The sequence below is a fragment of the Stegodyphus dumicola genome, chromosome 8 (genome assembly GCF_044657685.1).
Source record: "Stegodyphus dumicola isolate Sdum_Otavi_A_Nest chromosome 8, ASM4465768v1".
Taxonomy (NCBI): Eukaryota; Metazoa; Arthropoda; class Arachnida; order Araneae; family Eresidae; genus Stegodyphus; species Stegodyphus dumicola.
This window is the reverse complement of record NC_140775.1, coordinates 65778794-65798366: the sequence shown is the minus strand read 5'-3', so window position 1 is coordinate 65798366 and position 19573 is coordinate 65778794. Positions and strand designations below refer to the sequence as shown.

Genomic DNA, 19573 nt, shown 5'->3' with positions numbered 1-19573 from the left:
GTTAACACGCCTTTCAATATTCCGTTCAGAAAAGAAATATATAAATAAGAGAGATGTATAACGGACATTTTAACATAGGATGACTTGCATACACTGCTTTAAACAGTTTAATCATTGTTCCCATTGCTTTACACAGTTTTATCCTACATTTGGTTTCTTAAAATGTTATTCATATTTTAGTCAAATATTTTATTTTTGAAATCGCAAGAATCAAATATCATAAGATTAAAAAGTTTAAATTAAAAAAAAGTAGAAATATTAAATTTTACGCAAAAATTTATTTTTTCTTTTCTTTTTCTTCAGGCATTCTACTTTATTCTTGCTCTTTTTCTTTAGGCATTCTGAAAGTATATTAAAAAGCATCCAACTTTTCGAAATAATCTTGGTATTTCTGACAATCATTTTAAATAAAGTTATCGCCTTCCATTTCATAAAGGCCCACAAACGGCCGAGCGGTAGAGAATCGTTGAACACTGGTGGTTCACTCCGGAGTTCAAATCCCGGTAAACGGGCTGATTACATGGGCGTTTTCGTGGATTTTCTCATGTGTACCGTGTATCCTAGCTGGTTTCTCTTAGAAAGTTCATCACGAAGTATTTGGTCAGAGCCTTTATCAGTCTTTAGAGGCTAAACATTTTGAAGTTATGAGATGAAAGGAAAGTCTGGTTTCATCAAGAGGTTTTGGTTTATTTAATTATGCCTAAGGGAAGGGATGCCTTCGTGGAGGACTTTCTAAGGGAAATTGGCTCGCATACACGTTACATATGGGGAAAACCCCGAAAACGCCCATGCAGACAGCCCGTTCGCGGGATTCGAACCTCGGACCGAACTAGCAGTGTTCAGCGATTTATCGCTCAGCCGCTGTTTCATCAGGAGGAAAAAAAAACGTCTTTAGGTGACATCCACATACATCTCTGGATAAACTCCTGAATCTTCAAATAATTCGACTGAGAAAATCATGGGATTCTCAATTTATGATACGATATGATGTTCTCTAACGTAATTTAAATTTATACAACCATATAGTCTACAACCAGTCGCTCTTCACTTTAATATGTAATGATATCGTTTTTGTCTTTTCTGTTAACACAAGCTCATTTGATGGTATTTGGTGGTGGTGGTGTGTGTACACGTCCAAGTGTTTTCTCCTTGAACACATAAATTCTTTGAAGTATCCTGAAGGTATATTCAAAAGCGTCCAACTTTTTGAAACATCTTGGTATGTCTGACAGCCAAATTTTCCTGCAAATTTTTGCTTACTTTTCTCCCTAATTTTCTTCTTTCCTTCTACAGTTATTTTCAGTGCTCACACAAAAAAATTAAGACTTTTCGATTCCTAGACTTCCATAAATTTTGCATTCTTGTCAATTTTTTTTAAAAATATCAATTGCATCAACTGCGTTTCAGCTGAAGACAGCTTTTCATTTTCTAGACATTTTAACTATAAACAAAGTGTAGAACAAAGTCCAAAGCATAAATATTTTAATTAAAAGATTTTTGCTAAATGACAAAGAAATAAAACAGTCCAGCAGGGTTTATTCTGTACCACTGAGTAACCCGATTCTTATATCGGCTGAAAGAATCTAAATCATATTAAAGATCATGTTTTTTTATACAATCTATAACGCGAGAGTAAAATTAGCTTCTTAAAACATTCTTTCTAATAGGATTAATATAAAATATTATATTTAAATATATATATTTTTAAAGCTGGGACTTGAACCAAACTGTCAGACTTTTAAAGTTTAATTTACATGGTAGTTATAATTAAAGTTCCAATTTGAAATGGTCATAAAAGGAAAACTACTGGACCAAATGTTATCAAACTTGGGAATCGTGTAAAGGAGGTTATGGGAATTTATTTTCCGCGGGGAAGAAAAAAAAAAAAAAAAAAAGTTCAAAAACTCACCACCAGTGGGAAAATGGCGCTGTATACAATATTGGTAAATGAAACAAGGCATGAAAACATCTGTTTAAAATGTGTTTAATAGTTTCCGAAACGTGTTACAAAGCATGTTCAATGTAGCGTCCAGCATTTTCCGAGAGCAAGTTAAATCCTGTTACTGCATTCTTAACAGCAGTTCTTAGCATAATGTTACGGACATTTTTCATTTCTGCCAAATTGTTTAGAATATCACCATAAACAGTGCTTTTGAGATAACCCCATAGCCAAACGTCACAGAGATTGAGGTCTGGTGGCAAGAGGGGAATAAGACGTTCATTCGTGAAATGTTTCCTAAGTAACTGTGCGACGCACGTGAGGTGGGGCCCAGCCCTGCATAAAAATCGTAGTATCTAAAATGCCATGTTACTGCAGTTCCATGCAGTTCATGTGTCACGAAACATTTTAACATTGACTCTAAGTGAGCTGCAATCACAGTGGTCCAGCTGTCGCCTGCTCTTCAGAGAAAAATGGTTCAGTTATAAAACTAGCTGTCATTCAACACTAAACGGTGTGGAATGACTTGCTATGCAATCGAATGCAGTAGGAGAATGCAATGGAACTAGATAGATAACATGAGGGATTTCTTTGGCCCAAATCGATTAAAAGCGTTTTGAATCAGTATCTTCATGTTTTAATGCCGAATTCAGGCTTCAAAAATTACAAATTAGCGATCTGTAAGAAAACGATTTCCAGATTGTACACACTTGTGCGAGTGATTTGCGATCTCACATTTTCTAATCGCTAATTCGTGGTTTTCACGGACGAATTTCTCACTTACACGGATGGCGCACTCGACTTTTATCGAATTCAACGCTTTTAAATGGTAATTTGCCTACTTCAAAGTTTCTTAAGGGTATGCAACATGTTAAACCCGTGTAACAAAAGGTTAAGTTAGATTCCGACCCATATTTCGTTTAACAATATTGCATACAGCGCCATTTTCCCCCTGGTGGTGAGGTTTCCAACTTCCTTTTTCTCGCGGAAAATAAATTCCCATGACCTCCTTTACACGATTACCAAGTTTGATAACACTTGATCCAGTAGTTTTCCTTTTATGACCGTTTCAGTGTGGAATTTTAATTATAACCACTCTGTATATTATTAAATTTTAATTTGAAGCTATGCGTTATATGTATACCAAGCGTAAATTTTTCGCTTTTATGGAAAAATAAAGAATCAAAGCAAATATACTTAGGATAATGGACCAAAACTGAAAAAATTTCTCCTCCCTCCGAAAATAAAATATTGAAACTTCGACCTTGAATTTATTGGATTATCGAAATATTTAATTTGACTTATCTTCTAAGTCCTAGTTCCGACAACAATTCCGTCAAAACTTCCGAATTACTTAAGCTAAAGTAAAAGATTTAGTATATATTCACTGTATGTTAATAAAGTAATCAGAGTGGAATAAAAATAGATTATAAAATTTACGCTGATGCAACTTTTTGTCTGACTGCACAACATGTAATGGAAGAGAAGGCATGTAGAGATCTGTTTTTGACATGCCTCTAAAAGTAGATGTCATACTCCTTTTGTCTCTTCAATGTCAAAAAACGTTTCTTTGAGAGGCAACTTTAGTTTTTGGGAAAGAAAAACAATCACAAGAAGACAAATTTGAAGAACATGCAGGACAATTGAGTACACATACTTATTTTCGGAACACAGGCGGTTCTCCGACTGGTTATTGAATAATGAAAAGATGCATTGTCATGCAATACAAAACATTCGGAATAGGTTTTCTGACTGAAAACGTAAGATTAAAAGTCATCTCCTTAATTCACAGTCATTTAGAAGTCAACTACTCGGGCAATTGCAGAATCGTTTTGATCCTGAGCTTGTAAGACAAACCTAATATCACTGGATTTAAACACTTCTTTAATCTTCCGAGGAGCCCACCAGCGGCCGAGCGGTAAAGTCGCTGAACACTGGTAGTTCGGTCCGAGGTTCGAATCCCGCGAACGGGCTGGCTGCATGGGTGTTTTCGTGGTTTTCCCCATGTGTAACGTGTATACGAGCCAGTTTCCCTTAGAAAGTCCTCCACGAAGACATCCCTCCCTTTAGGCAGATAGCCCTAGTGTGCTTTGCCATAATTAAATACACCACAACACCACCACCACTAATCTTCCGAGAACGTTCCTTCTTTAGCTCATATTCCAAGAATATTAAGTGAATACAATTATTGCAAAAGCAATTGAATATTCATTTGCACTACGGCTTGGTAGTTTACTATCGAGTTAACAAAACTTAAATTCTGTTTTTTGTGTCTAACAATACAACAATATTTTAAATATTTAGAAATAAAATATTAAATTGGAGATTTAATTGGAGCCTCACCAGTTGCCTAGCATTTGAAGATTGTTAAATACTAATTGTTTATTGCGAAATCTAACCCAGGCTGCATGGTTGGTTTTCGTAGTTTTCTAGTTTTCTTTACAAAGGTTCTCTATGAATGCATCTTAATCAAATAGCTCCCATGTTCTTTCTATGTTCAAATAACCAACTAACCTACTTTAAATGCGATTTCTAAGTGAAGTTACTAGCAAAACCCGAATAGTCATTAAAAATCATGTAGCTTGCCAATCGGGAGTAACATGAAAGATGCGGCGCCAATAATTGAATTGCTGCTACGGTACGCTGTTTTTAAACTTAGATGGTCGTTCCTTAATTAAATATCCCACCAGCGGCCGAGCGGTAAAGACGCTGAACACTGGTATATCGGTCCGAGGTTCGAATCCCGCGAACGGGCTGGCTGCATGGGCGTCTTCGTGGTTTTCCCCATGCGTAACGTGTATACGAGCCAGTTTCCCTTAGAAAGTCCTCCACGAAGGAATTCCTCCCTTTAGGCAGATAACCCTCGTGTGCTTTGCGATAATTAAATAATCCAATCCAATCCAATCCTTAATTAAATGTAATTGATTTGTAACTTCTACTAGAGCTAAAGGTTAGAATTGAAGTGTAAATAAATGATATCGTATGCAATATTTGCAATTTATAAGAAGGATTTATTAATAACCGTAATAATTACTTATTATATTACTAATGATTAGGATTCAGTTCTTGACAATTACATTCTAAATTAGAATTTTAAGAATATAATGAAAATACGCTACGCACAAAAATACATTTTAAGATAAAAAAATGAGTTGATTTTTTATGTTTTAAAACTTCTTGAATTCATTTAATAAACATCGTATCCTCGTTGTTAATTGAATTCAGAATGTTGGGTGTCGTTTATATAATTATTCTTACTTGTCCACAGAATCTGCTGACTTATCCAGCCATTAAGTAGCTGCAGATCATTTTTACATAACCATTGAACTTCCATTAATTCAGTCTCTAGAGGGCTGTATGTTTATATCATAATTTGACTTTTATAAAAATGATTATTCTAAATCTTATGTTTCTATAAAAATATACTGTGCTTTAAAAATATGTATCAGCCGCTCTTTTAGCCACTTCAAAAGCAACAGTTTGTTTTTAGAAATAAATTATGCAGTTACTGTCATAAAATTCAAATAAACATCAAACAAAAATTCTCAGTTTTAGACAATTCGATTTAAACGAAGTAAAGCAGCAGACGATAAAACGCCGAAGGTAAAAATTTACTCATACAAAAATTTACTCTTTTTTTTTTTTTTTTTTTAAAGATATAGAGAAATTTAAAAAAATAGTTAAAAATTTGAATAATATCGTCTATAATTTAAAAACATAGCTTTAAATATAGAATTAATAAATATTTATTACACATCATTGAGGGGAAAAAATGTCATGTAATTAATTCTCGGTAAAATTTTACTTGAAATTTAAGGTTAAAAATAGCTGTGGCAATTCAGTGTAACAAAAATCCATAGACCACATTTGGCGTTTTATCTCTCAAAAAAAGATGCCAAATTTCAAAACGCGAAAATATGTAAATTCGTGTATATCTTAGAAAATTTTGAATAAAAAAGCCTAATGTTTTGCAGATATGCTTAAAAATACACCTACTTTAAGATGATGGTAAAACTTTTATAGGTTATAATTCAAAATTTTTTTTCGAAAAATTTATAAAAATTATTTTAAAATAGAAATTTTAAAAATAAAACACAAAAAATGGGTAAATTTTATTTGGAATGAACCTAAATTTCGAAATATGAGAGAAAAAATAAAAAAAGTTTAATAAAAAAAGAGATATTAATAAATATTTGCCAAATTCAATTAACATTGAGGAGCTAAAATTTTGAGAGCTAATATTTTAAAAACTACTCGTACGATTTTTACAAAACTTGGTATTCTGGCATAATTTGAGTCGTAGAATCGAAATATGGAAAAAAATTGGTATGTTATTTCAGAAAAAGTCCAATTTTGTGTCAAAATACCTATGTTAGAATAGTGCTATATATAAATCTAATATATATCCTAAGTCGCGCTTTCGAGACATGAAAAACGCAGGTTGAATTTTGTCAATCGGCCCAGTAGAACGGGAGATATAGCACTGTCCCATTTTTTTTTTTTTTTTTTTTTTTGAGCAGTGTACATAGTATACACAACTGGACACAATTTGTCTTAATTCAGCTAACGATATAAATTATTATAATTATCGGTGAAAACGTTATAAAATAAAAGTATTATATCGTATTTAAAATAATAAATATTAATTTAATATACTATTAAAAGGAACATAAGAACACTGGCGAGCACGAAGGCTTTTTGTCATCGATGATCTATGTGTTGGCAACAGCCGATGACTTGCAATGCAATGAATTCAAGTAAATCACTGAAATAAAATTAAAACGAAGAACACGGTGATCGCGAAAGATATTTGTAACTGGCGAGCGAAAATGTTGACGGTCATTGACAATTATCCGTTGTGGTCAGTGAAGTAGGTCACCATCAAAGCATTCGCCACCAGAGACCATGTGACTCGTGGGCTAATATCACTGGTACGGGACAATGTAATGTTTCCTGCAATGAGCATATATAACAAGGCCTGTGGACGAGAACTGCATGGTAGTGAAATTTTTATATGATAATAACGTTTGCTACATTTTGTTACAAGCCCCACTAGTGGCCAAGTTGTTAAAATCACTGATTACTGGGAGTTTGATCCCAGGCGAACAAGTTGGCTGCAGGGTTCCTTTAATGGTTTTTCTCATATACTATAATATGAGTATGGGTCAGTTTTCTTAGGAAGTTTTTCATAAATAGTCTTCTTAAACAGATAGCTCTTATGTGCTTCTCCATAATCGAATAACCTAAACTCCTCTGTAATGTAAATTAAATATCTCATAATCTGCGTCCATCAAAGACTTTTTAACACCAAAATTATATTTTAAAGCATTTCATCAAATTGAAATATAACTACAAATTTTTTATGTAAAATTCGGTAATTTAATGACTACATTAAACACTTTGCCCACATCTTGAAACATTATCAAGTCGCAACATATCTTGGGCAACCAGAGACTCGTTCAATTGTTAAACCAATACAAGCAGGTACTTAGGATATTAACCTTCCAGCACGCGCGTATGCGCAAAATTTACGACAAATTCAGTTTTTAATGCACATTTTTCGCATATCGAGGCTGAGACCTCTGAAGGTCATTTCTATTTCTCCTTTCTACCCTCCCCCACATCATGGAATGTGCCAACAGGAAGTCATTTGACGACTTTTTTTTTTTTTTTTTTTTTTTAACTGGGCTTTTCTGCTACGTGGCAGCTTTTTTATAAAAATTATGATACGTAAATACATTTGGATCTGTAAATTTTATAGCGGTTTTCATGGCAAAAAAATATGTGCAAACAGCTGATTTTGCTCGCATTCTTCAAGAATTATGTGATGAAGAAAAGAATGAAACTATAGGAAACCTTTGGATGGGATAAATAAAAGATAATTTTAAAAAGCTGATAAGGTAAACTAAATATGCGTTTGAGATCAAGTTTATTCTTTTAATGAAAGAACTTGCATGCTAGAATAAATAAAATCTGCTTAAGCAAAGTAATGAAATTTTGAAAAAAAAAAAAATAATAAAAGAAGCAGTATTAATGTACAACGTTTTTCGATTTTCCATTTCCTCCTTTCAACAATCAATCAAACATTCATTATTAAATCGTTGCAGAAACTTTTCCATACAATTTGTTTTCGTAAGAAACTCAACGCTAATCCCACATTAATCCATGGATAAAAAGCATTTAAGTTCTAAACGTCTTAATCCTGGTTTTTGAGGGGTGGGAAATATGATGGATATAAAACGATTATTCTTCATTCTTCAAAATGAAAAAGAGAGGAGGAAGGAAAAAGCATCTGCACGCTTTCTTCCTGGGGGATGCAGCAAGGGGGTGAAGCAACGATGAATATGCTTTTAGCGTGTCAGAAAACATTTCGTCATTTTTCATCATCCTTCACTAAGTTTGACGGTTCAAAATAGAAATAAATAAATAAATATATAATGCTTTAAATAAATGGTTCCGTCGATTCTGGGAATAAATATGTGGAAAAATAAATAAGAAATAAGCTGTGGAAAAATAAAATTCTCATATCGGTCTCTTTCTCAGTGCGTTTGGATTCGTATATTTTGCATAAACTCGGAATGAAAACTTTTTCTGCTGATGTAAACTTGGACGTTAAATCTTCACAAGAAAGTGAATAGTGACGCTGTATTTCCGCTTTCTTTTGGAACTATATGCATTCTTCCTCTTAATTCACAGCAGAAACAATTCAGTTAGAAGACATAAGGGAGTTTTATTTAAGAACAAAGTTCCTATTTTGGATTTTGACTAAAAATAACTTTCCACTTAATATTATAAAAACAATGTGTGGAAGTTTTACGCAGAGTCACTAGACAGACCTATTTATGAAATTTAAGATATTTACCTAACGCAATTTTTATTACGGCTTTGCCTGAGGAAGATATAAGCTATATCTCTATAAAACAATATGACGATATTATGTCTATATCTCTCCTCTATGCTCAGATGTTCATGTTGCAGTGGAAAATGTAGATTAGTACAGCCACTGAACCTGGCATTTACTCGTACTGTGAACGAAGCACTACTTTAAGCTGCATTTGTTAGATGCTGCCTTTAAATGTACCTAAATTCTCTAGATTTCATTTTATGCTAATATTCTTTGACTATATCTAAGAGATCTGCATTACACAAAAAGTCAAGGTGAAGATAATTGCAACTTACAGTTTCTAGCCCGATAGCAATAATTTTGTGTATGAATTGATCTAGCTGTGATTCGTTATACAATGATCATATGAAATGGGTAAAGAATACACAATTATGTTATTTAGCGGTCATTTGTTATGCAAAGACAATATGAAATAGATAAAGAATCTACATTTTACAAAAAGGCTTCATCTAATTTATATGCTCAAATATATACTAGTAGCATTAGCAAATCATTGGCTAGATCCATAATTATAGTGCCTGGATATCTAAACCTGCTTGGGCATTTAAGGAGAGTATATTGTCATCAGAACGTTTGACCTGGCACTCCTTAATTTCCACGCTATATCATTAATATATGGCAATCTGTTTCTGAAGCGGTTACATTTTAAGAAGCAATAAAATAATGAACAATATTATCTACGATGTTAAAGCTTCAAGCAATCCAATAGTACACAAAAAATCGCTGCAGATGTGGTAGGTTGAATAGCAAAGATAATCTTCCCTTGTTCCCCGCGTTTCTTCCAGGTTTATTAAACGGCTTTGGGTTGCTAAAATCTCTCTTGCCATTTTGATTTATACATCACGTCGCCTTTCAATAATGAAACAAATATAATCGAGGAAGATTTAGTATGCGTTGCAAGGCCATTTTCTTAAGTGTAGAGATAATATTTGTAAAGCAACAATTTATTTCTTTAGAGATAAAAGTATTATGCATGAAAAGAATATAAAAATACACAGAACCAATGATAAAAAAGTCGAAAAACGTTAAGCACATCGACTTAAAAAACTAATGTTCCAGCATATGGCGAGTTACCATAGTTGTACTTTTATAATATTAGATGTATAAAGAAATAAATCCAATTAGTTGTTGCTATTTACAGTATTCCATGGTATTGTTTTATTAAGTCGTTATGCAAAAATACTTCTGCGTCTTTTCATAACATATTTCTATCCCAACCCATTTTCCCAAGATTTATTATCACAATATGTGACGGCTCTTAATATTTCTTCTTAATCCTAGCAAGATAATATCTAATTCTTCCATTTCTTGCATCTTAGGATCATAAGGATAGTCTTGCTTATCTTCAGTGATGCACAATGAAAATGATGTCATTTCCTTTGCGGGTCTTTAAAGATTACTAAGTATTGAACATGTGCTGTTTTGTATAACATGGAAGAAGTCTTCTCATATCATTTCAAGGACTGAAGCTCGGAATAACAAGCGGTGTAGTTCATAATATATATTGTTTAAATACAATTGAATGTTATTACGTAACTCTATTTACACGGCTTCCATTGGCTATATTTGAGGGGAGAATTGAGAGGTCACTAGGCTTTCATTGTCGGGAAGGTTAACAAAATAATGTTAACAAAATAAGTATCTACAACGGCCTCAATTGAGTGAGAGGGCAACGTTTTAATTCAGTCATTCCGCTAGCAGATGGTACTTTTGCGGATATTAGTACATTATTGAGTTGAAAGCGAGGTGATTGAAACTGCAGAAGTTTAATAAATTACATCGAACTATAAACTTATTTTTTTAACTCATTAAGCCACACAAATACATATTTCCATTAGATATTTTAGATAAAATTCATTTACGTCGAATTAGCCATCTCTAGACCTTTACATCTCGTATTAGAAGGCATACCATTATTTTCGAAGAAGAAAATGCAAGATTATAACTGATTTCTTAGAAATTATAAAGCACACACAAATTTTTCTCTTTTCACAGATTAAGTTTTGCATTAAAGATGAAATATAAAATAAATATTATTAGCAAGCAAAAACATATCTGAAGTAGAGTGAATATTTACCTGATTTAAAGATTCTGAAGTCTGTTAAAAAGAATTCTACCACTATACGAAATTTAAAAATATAGAATGGAAAAACTGAGGCTAGACTTTCAGAAAGCTAGAAAACTGATATGCCGGCATTTTAACTGGAAATTATATTTCGAGAAAATATTATTGAGTTTTTGAATTTAAGACAGAAATTAGCTTCTATAGTTTCTCATAAAGTATTCATTATAAACCAATGATCTAGTTATCCAACCGCGGATTTGTGAAATCCATACATTATTCACATTTTCTCCCTATTCTTACTTATTACAGCCTATCTAACTATAAAACTTGGTAAATCAGCTTAAGTATTTCATGATCGCTATTTTCTTTAAAGAAGCATTTTCTAAAATTGGTTCTCAAACTATAGTACTTCGTCCTAGGGCTAAATTGTGTTACTACAACTTCTGTCATGGCTGAATGGAAATAGGATAAAAAAATCCAAAATTTCTCATAAAAAGTCTCGACCGTTTTCCCCGTGCTTTTATTGGCTACAAGTAATTTGTGCTATATCGAACTGGCATAAACTGTTATTAGTCATAAACTTTCACCATAAAACTTCTGAAAGTTATACTTTTTTTATATTCCTAAAATTGATAAGGAAAATGGAGACGGGACTTTTTTCCCAGGATTTTTTTTTATTTTCTTCACAGAGCTATATTTAGATGAGTATGGTAGAGATTTTATCGTTACTGAAGTAAATGCATTATCAGTTTGCCATTTTTTATTTTGCCATTTTCTTTTTCACCTGAAGGCATATCTGAAACCTTTTTATATTACAGTTATTTATTTTTAGGCTTACCGTCGCCGACTGATTTCACCCTTTTCCTTTTATCTTTTTATTTTTCATTTATTTTTTGAATTTCGCGTGAATTCGATTCAATTTTCTTCCCTGAGGTAGAACGTAAGATATTTCAAAGATTTCATAATCGAAGCTTGCATTTTCGAGAATAAAAAGAAAAGTTTTGTGTTCATATGCACTGAAATGCTGCATTTTACTTCTTAGCAAGTCTTATATTTAATTGGAAAGCTTCTTCAAAGAAAAGGATTTTTCTTTTTTGAAAGATAATAAACATAATCATAAAAACCTTCCGTTCAAATCGTCAGTTTTCAAAATTTCGCAAAGCTAAATTTGGCAGAATTTTGCAGTTAAAAATAGTTGCAAAAGATTCTATTTCAGAAATTACCAAAGGAAAGATATCCTTAATTTTAACAAGAACATTTCAACAATTAAGGAAGAAAACTGAAACATTTACACTTCAAAGCAGACTTTAATTTTTGTTGCAAGAGAGTTTTAAATATCCGAGATTTATTTGCCCAATATACTAGGAAAATATTAGAAATTATTGCTTTGTTATCAAAATTCTCCATCATAGTCACGATGATCAAAATACCGTCTGTATTGATTTCAAGTTCATCACAGTTCAAAAAGCAGCAATGTTAGCCATCCAGCTGACCATTTCTTTGATAATGAAACGAACTAGTATTTTCGAAAAGAAAGCAATGCAAATTTCCTAACTCTCTCTTATTGGGACAATTTCGGAAAAACATTTGCGTTTTTCTCCAGAGGATAAACATTAATAACCCATCTTGATATTCTTGTTATCTGATTAGGATTAGGATTATTTAGATTATGAAAACATACAACACAACTATCTGCATTCATAGAGAACTGTTTAAGGAAAACAGGCCCATATTCCTGTTAAACATGAAGAAAACCACAAAAACATTCATGCAACAGTCGTTCTCCGAGACTCTGAACCGGGTTCTATCTACCAGTATTCAGTGGTTTTATCGTAGGTCTGTCCATGGACACGTGTTACCCAATATACCCCGCTATAGTACCATCACCCATCACTAAATTTCAGGGATGTCGCATAATTGATACTTTATTGCATTCGTTTCAAAAATTTTAAAACGGGTACACTGTAAAGTTTCATTTGCTTCACAAAACTTAAGTACAAATTACGAAATGCTGCTTAATGTATTTATATTTTTCTGCTAATCGATAGAACATAGATTTGATCTCTGGTCGCAACAAAAGTGTCCACCTATTTATTAGTGTCCACCTATAGTTAAGACCCTTAAAATTTGTAGGTGGAGCTTTTGTACGAGAATGGCCACGCGTGCTCTTCAGAACAGGAATGGAGAAAATTTAATTTTATACATTTCCCAACCCTTCGAGTAAGGTAGCATTAGAAAAAAATTCTCTGCCCCGCCCCGTCACGATGAAAGTTACCAGCAACGATTATAAGTAGCCAACTGTTTAACAGTTTTACGATTCAGGACTAAGAAAAAAATCTGAGCAATCCGACCTTCTACCGATTAATGATTAATTAATTTAGTAATCAATTGCTCAGAAAAATACTTCTAGACTTGAACACTTGTGCTTGCTTATTACACGGATTTAGTCCTAATTTCTATAGAAACATGAGGTTCATTTGCTCACAACATTTAATTATCTGTATAAAATGTCTTTTGGACGTATGTTAAGTAGAAATACGGTACTTAAGTATTACCACAATCACATTAAAACCCATTCCCTGTCATGATCCCCATATGGAAATCGCCTAGATTTGCATACATTGCGACGTCATGCTGCACCTGGGTGGTCCTTTACGGTGGTCATGCTTTCCTGAAAACTGCAACTAAGGGTAGAAAGCTTAAACAAACACGTGGACTCAGTTAGTAGAGCTCACGAGTTTATTTTTCTTGCTCTCTCGTTACTTTTCACGAGAAAAATAATACGGTTATTTTCAAAGCACAAAAAGTTACTTAGGAGCAATTATTTTTGTTGTACTGAATTTCCCTTGATAATTGGTAAGTAATTAATGTATTTATATATTATTTATCCTCATAGTGTAATTTGGATGGGTACAATGAACCTACATATATCGATCCCCATTTGGGGATCATGGCTGATACTGACTAAAATTGTAAAAAAAAAACTGTTTTTCTTTTTTTTCCAGAAAATGTCGCGTAAAAGATTTCTTTAAAAGAAATAGAAGAAATTGTAAATTTTGATGATTTTTTTGAATCTAACGATGACGACGATAATAGCCCCATAGATATTGTTGAAATGCCACCAGAGCGGGTTGATGAAATTTCAGATAATGAGGACATGGATGCCAACGTAATTGATGATGAAGAACCACTTGATGTTCCCGGGTGTGTTGAAATTCACCTTGTAGCAGGATTTAAGAAAATGTTTTAGTGAATGCAACTGGATCTTCAGCAAGCAAATTAAGTAACAAAAGGTAGCGGCTTATCACCTGCTAAAAAGAGAAAAGAAGTATTGATCTCCAATTGGAAAAATAAGCAACCTAAGTACTCGAAACTATATGAAAATTCTGACGTTATAGAGACAAGGCGAAATGATGTCATTAGAAAACTCAGGGGAAAATCCCCAGTGGAGTGTTTTGAAATACTTTTTGATAATGAAACTGTCACCTATTTTGTCCAGCAGTCTGTAATATACGCCAGATAAAAAAAACAATCAATTTCAGCTTTCTAATAACTGCCTAAAAATTTATTGGAATACTTCTTTTCACTGGCTATCATTCACTTCTGCAAGAACAATTATATTGGTGTGAAGATGAAGACATGAACATTCTGTGTGTTAGAGCATGCATGAGTCGGAATAGGTATCTGGAAATTAAACGGTACCTACATATCAGTGACAACTCCGATTTAGAAAGGATTCCACTAGGTGAACGTGATAACCTCTTCAAGATTCGCCTATTGATTGACAAGCTGAATGACAAATTTCAACAATTTGGGATGTTTTCTGAAAGTTTGAGCATTGACGAACAAATGGTTCGTTACTATGGATAGTTCTACCTCAAACAATTTATACGTGGTAAGCCAGTGCGGTTTGGGTTGAAACAATGGGCTATCTGTTGTTCTCAGAATAGATATTGTTATCAGACTCAAGTGTATGAAGGTAAATCAAAGAAATTAGGAGATGATGAAAGCATCAGTGGGCTTGGGACATCTGTTGTCCTTCAGATGGTATCTATTCTTCAGACACCAAATGCTCATAAAGTTTACTTTGACAATTTTTTTCACAGGATTTTCTCTGATGGAACATTTGCAGGACATTGACGTTAGAGCAACAGGAACTGTTCGATTCAACAGAATGAATAAATGTCCTATTGCAACAGACAAAGAGATAAGGAAAAAAGAACGCGGTGCATATGACTACAGATTTGATTCCCGTAATGAGATTTTAGCTGTCACGTGGAATGACAATAGTTGTGTAAGTCTTCTGCTAATCATGAAACTATCAAACCAATATCAGAGGTGAAGCGATGGAGTAGAACAGAGAAGAAAGATATTCAAGTACCACAACTCAAACTGATATCAGAATATAACAAATACATGGGTAGAGTAGAATTCCATTGCTAGATTTTAGGAGGATGTTTGCTAGAGGATATCTTGCTTTATCTTCAGAACTCTTAGATGCAAAAAAGGGTGGACGGAATTCTTTCACTAAAGCATCAATTAATCGTGTTCCTACTGTTATCAGAACATCTGGTAATCATTATATTGAATGGACCGAAAATGGTAAACAAAGAATATGTGCAGTGTGCAAAACAAATGCAAGAAAACAATGTGGAAAATGTAATGTTGGATTACACGTAGACTGTTTTGAACGCTGACATTAAAAGTAGACAGTATCAGCCATGATCCCCATTTGGGGATCGGACTTAAATTTAAAATTTCTGAAAAAAAAATTGACGCATTTTTGAGAAAAATATGCTTTTCTTATTATTTGAAATAATAGCACTAACAGAAATAAAATAAAAATTTGGCAGTTAATGGGTTAACGCAGTTAAGCGGTTTTTTACGAAAGGAAAAGTGATTCGGTACATTTTTGGATTGCAAATTGCAGAAGATATGGTTACCTGTATAACTGTTATACTCGTGGTTACCAGAGTTTGGCGATTTTTATTAAGGTGGTTACGATAAAACGTAAGTACCGAAATATTTAAAGAAAAGTCAGGAAAGATTTCAGAATCTACACATAAGTATTTTCAGAAACTCATTAGAGTACGCTTTTTATTTATTTATTTTTTTATTTCTTATTTATAAAACTATCTGAAACTGGCAGAGGGAAAACAATGGAGTCTAAAGCAGAAAATTAGTCAACGGATTCAACGCAATTCATGAAGATTTGCTGCATTATAAGCATATATCAGGGCAGATTTAAAATTCTAAGGGTAAGTATTTTGTGAAATTTTGATAAAAAATTGAGCTGGATTGTATAATTATAGCAAAGTACACTGTCTGAGGCAATTTATCTAAGGAAATGAATGCCATAGTATAGGACCTTTCTAAGGGATATTGGATAAAATTTAAGTATCATATGAGAGAAAACACATAAAAGTTCATGAATGAATCCATGTTAAACTATTGGCATTCTGAGGCCTTATTTACTCTGCCACTGGTAGACAAGTACAAAAAACATTGAGGCTAACTGGTACAAAAAACGGTTTTTATACTTAAAAAAAAATTCAGGCTATTAGAATTCAATGTTCATTCATTAGCCTCGGTTTCAATACCTCGGTTTTACTTACATCAGCTAAAATTAAATCTTTCTACCAAGGACCATGTTAGTTTACTAATCTGTGCGATTTTTATCCATGTTTATCTTGAATTTCGTGTCAATATATAGCAATATGACTAAGAGCATAATATTCTTTATATTCCTAAATGAGGCGAATTCCTTTCTGACAGAGTAGTAAAGTTCTCATTTTAGTTATGAAGATTTCTAAATGAAATTTTAGGCACAATAACATTAATATATGTGAATATTTTGTACTATTAGTAGTCTTTCGCTGCAGGCAGATAGTCCAACCAGAGTGTCTTTCATTCCTTCCGCAAAGTGGTCTTGCATTATTCTCGATAGAATGTTGTAGCATCATGTTAATTGGCATCGTTGTTCCTTAATACAAATATATTTTAATATTTCACTAAACAGAATTTTATTTAGTTTATGCTACTCATTTGTAAGCTATTTATTTCTTATCAACCTAGTTTACTGAATAAAAGATATTGAGCTATTTGCTTCGTTTAAATGTAAATAATGTCAAGATATTTTAATCATTTAACAAGAGTATTATCAACTCATTGGCATGGCTTTCTAAATTTGTATAGCTGTTATTAGTCGAAATACGTAAGTTGGATCTGAGATTAATGATTGAGACACCTCATTGTTTAGTCGGTCTGCTCACTTTTAATACATACCGTAAGATTTAAAGATGTAGTTTCTGTAAAACGGAAAAACTCAAGGAATCTCCAGTGGAACGAGAACTTGGTTAAATCTAGAAATGAATTTCTGAAATTAATGGCGTAAATGAAGAATGTTTTGATTTTTTTCACCATTTAGTTTTAACTGCTAAAGTACTGAAGTTCGAACTTTTGTTTAGGAACACTACATCACGTGATATTATTCAATACATTCTTTAAGAGAAAAGCTAAAATGATTTCTGACTAAGCGTGTGGTAATGTGACTGGCAGCTATATTTTCAGGTCAAAGCTGAGAAAGGACATTTTCCTAATTTGGTTTCTACCTAATAAATAATTCTGAATATCTCTTATAGAAGAGCTCACTGTAAGAATATTCCGTTAATGAACAAAATTTATCCTTTAATGCTTATTCAAAAAAATTATCATCTTTTTTTCAGAATTATATAACTAAATTCTGGCTCAAAAACATGCATACGAGATATTTAAGATGTGATGTAAAAGATAAAATGAATAACATTATATATCAATATGATTAATACCTGAATTAGTGGAAAAAGCTTCTAGAATCGAAAGTGATAGAAAAATCAAGCTTAAATTATCACATTTTATACGCACATATATTTGGTAGAAAAGATTTACGAGAGCAAAATCATTAGTACACCACCTTTATGTGTGCATATTATAAGCCATAAAGGTAATACCAAAATTCGAATTTTTGGGACAACAAAATAAGAACTCTATTTTTCAAAGACCAAAAAAAGTTGCTCTGGTAACAGCAATGTTACGTGCTACTTTCTGAAAAAAATTCTCCCGAAATAACTCTTTTGATGGTGGATAAAATAGAGTAGGTAGTTTTTATATATACTCAGGATAGGAATGAAGGTGCAAAAATGGAATATGAGGCAGATGAAAAGAAGCACTCTTCCTGATTGAACAGTACAGTAGTGGTTCCTGGTTTCCAAAAAAGGGAGTAGTTCCATTCATATTTAGAGATTTAGGTCCACTACAATAACTTCAATACGCAGAAATATGAAGAATGATGGTGGAAAAATTTGATTTGTTTTTTACAATGGCACTTCTCGCCTGGAAACATTCGTGATCTTTTAGTTTTATCTTCAGGTGATTGTTGCAGATATGAATTTGTATGAAAAGAAATATATTCATTCTGTACCAGTCAACGGAGATTTTTAGTCCAAAGAGGCTTTGTACCTGAAGGACTATTGTTTTCGTTTTGCGATTTTGCGTTAAATCACTATAAATGTCCGTTTCACTTTTCAAACTGTTGCCACCGAATGCTAGAGTCCTGCGTTATATTTGAAGAAATTAAGTATTGAAAAATATGCATAAATGTATGCATATTTCTCGCATTGTGATAAAACAAAGGTACATAGAGCCATCGAATTTTGAATGACGTAATCCTTCTACGACTATGGGCATGTGGAAGACCAAATTTGAAATTTGGAATTTGTTTTATGATCGATTTCATATTTTGTAAAACTTTAACGAATTTTTGATGAACAAACGAAAGGATTTCAAAGCGAGCAATGGCAACACTCTACGGGGGAAAAACACTTTTTATTTCCAGCGCTCGGAACTGTGTATCGGAAATTCTAAAGATATGCTCATTTTAAAATTATTTTGCGACATTGCTATTGAACTGAATTTTATTATTTAATTACATAAAACATGATACTTAATAAATAAGAGTAACACACAAAACGTTAAAAAAACGCCCCTTTGGACGTAATTTAAAATCTGAAACCTTTCAGATTTTTTTAAAATATTTTATTAGCGAGTAAACTATTTTAGATGTGACGTCATTCATTAATACACTAGGCTATTAAAACTGAAGTACCAAAATATAAAAGTTCACTAATTAATTGGTTGTTGCGTTCAAAGAAGAATTTCATTCTTTCCTTTTGTGTAATTGTTGTAAGGATATTTTTTCAAAATGAATAAGAATACTGCATAAAATTTAGAAAGATGATTAGCGGGGCCATCTATTTCGACAATTATCCTGGATCGGATTCAAGATTAAATGCCAGATATTTGTGATTTTCGCGCCCATGTGTTGTTTGATCCAAATTAAAAAGAAAGGAGGATATTGTTTCAGCTTATATGTTTTTCAATTCGGGCTGTATGACGATTGTTTTATGAAACAAGACTTATACTGCGAGTGGCAAATTTTCACATATATATCTTAACAGTAACAATCAAATCCCTTGCAATAGAATTTGTTTCACAAGCTGCAGAAAAAAACGACAATACATGTATATGCAATAAATTTGTATAATAATTTGTTATCGTGGGTTAAAGGAGATTACCAGTGAATTGTACACATTCCTTTATTTCAACCATTTCTTAAACCGTGAAGATC

At 32.7% G+C, this 19573-nt stretch overlaps 1 protein-coding gene across 7 annotated transcripts in view; it reads right to left on the bottom strand.

The window, feature by feature from the left end:
- The window catches only part of LOC118196169 (irregular chiasm C-roughest protein-like), a 396134-nt gene that overhangs the window by 61792 nt on the left and 314769 nt on the right, over positions 1-19573 (bottom strand). The gene's annotated exons all lie outside the window — the stretch shown is intronic.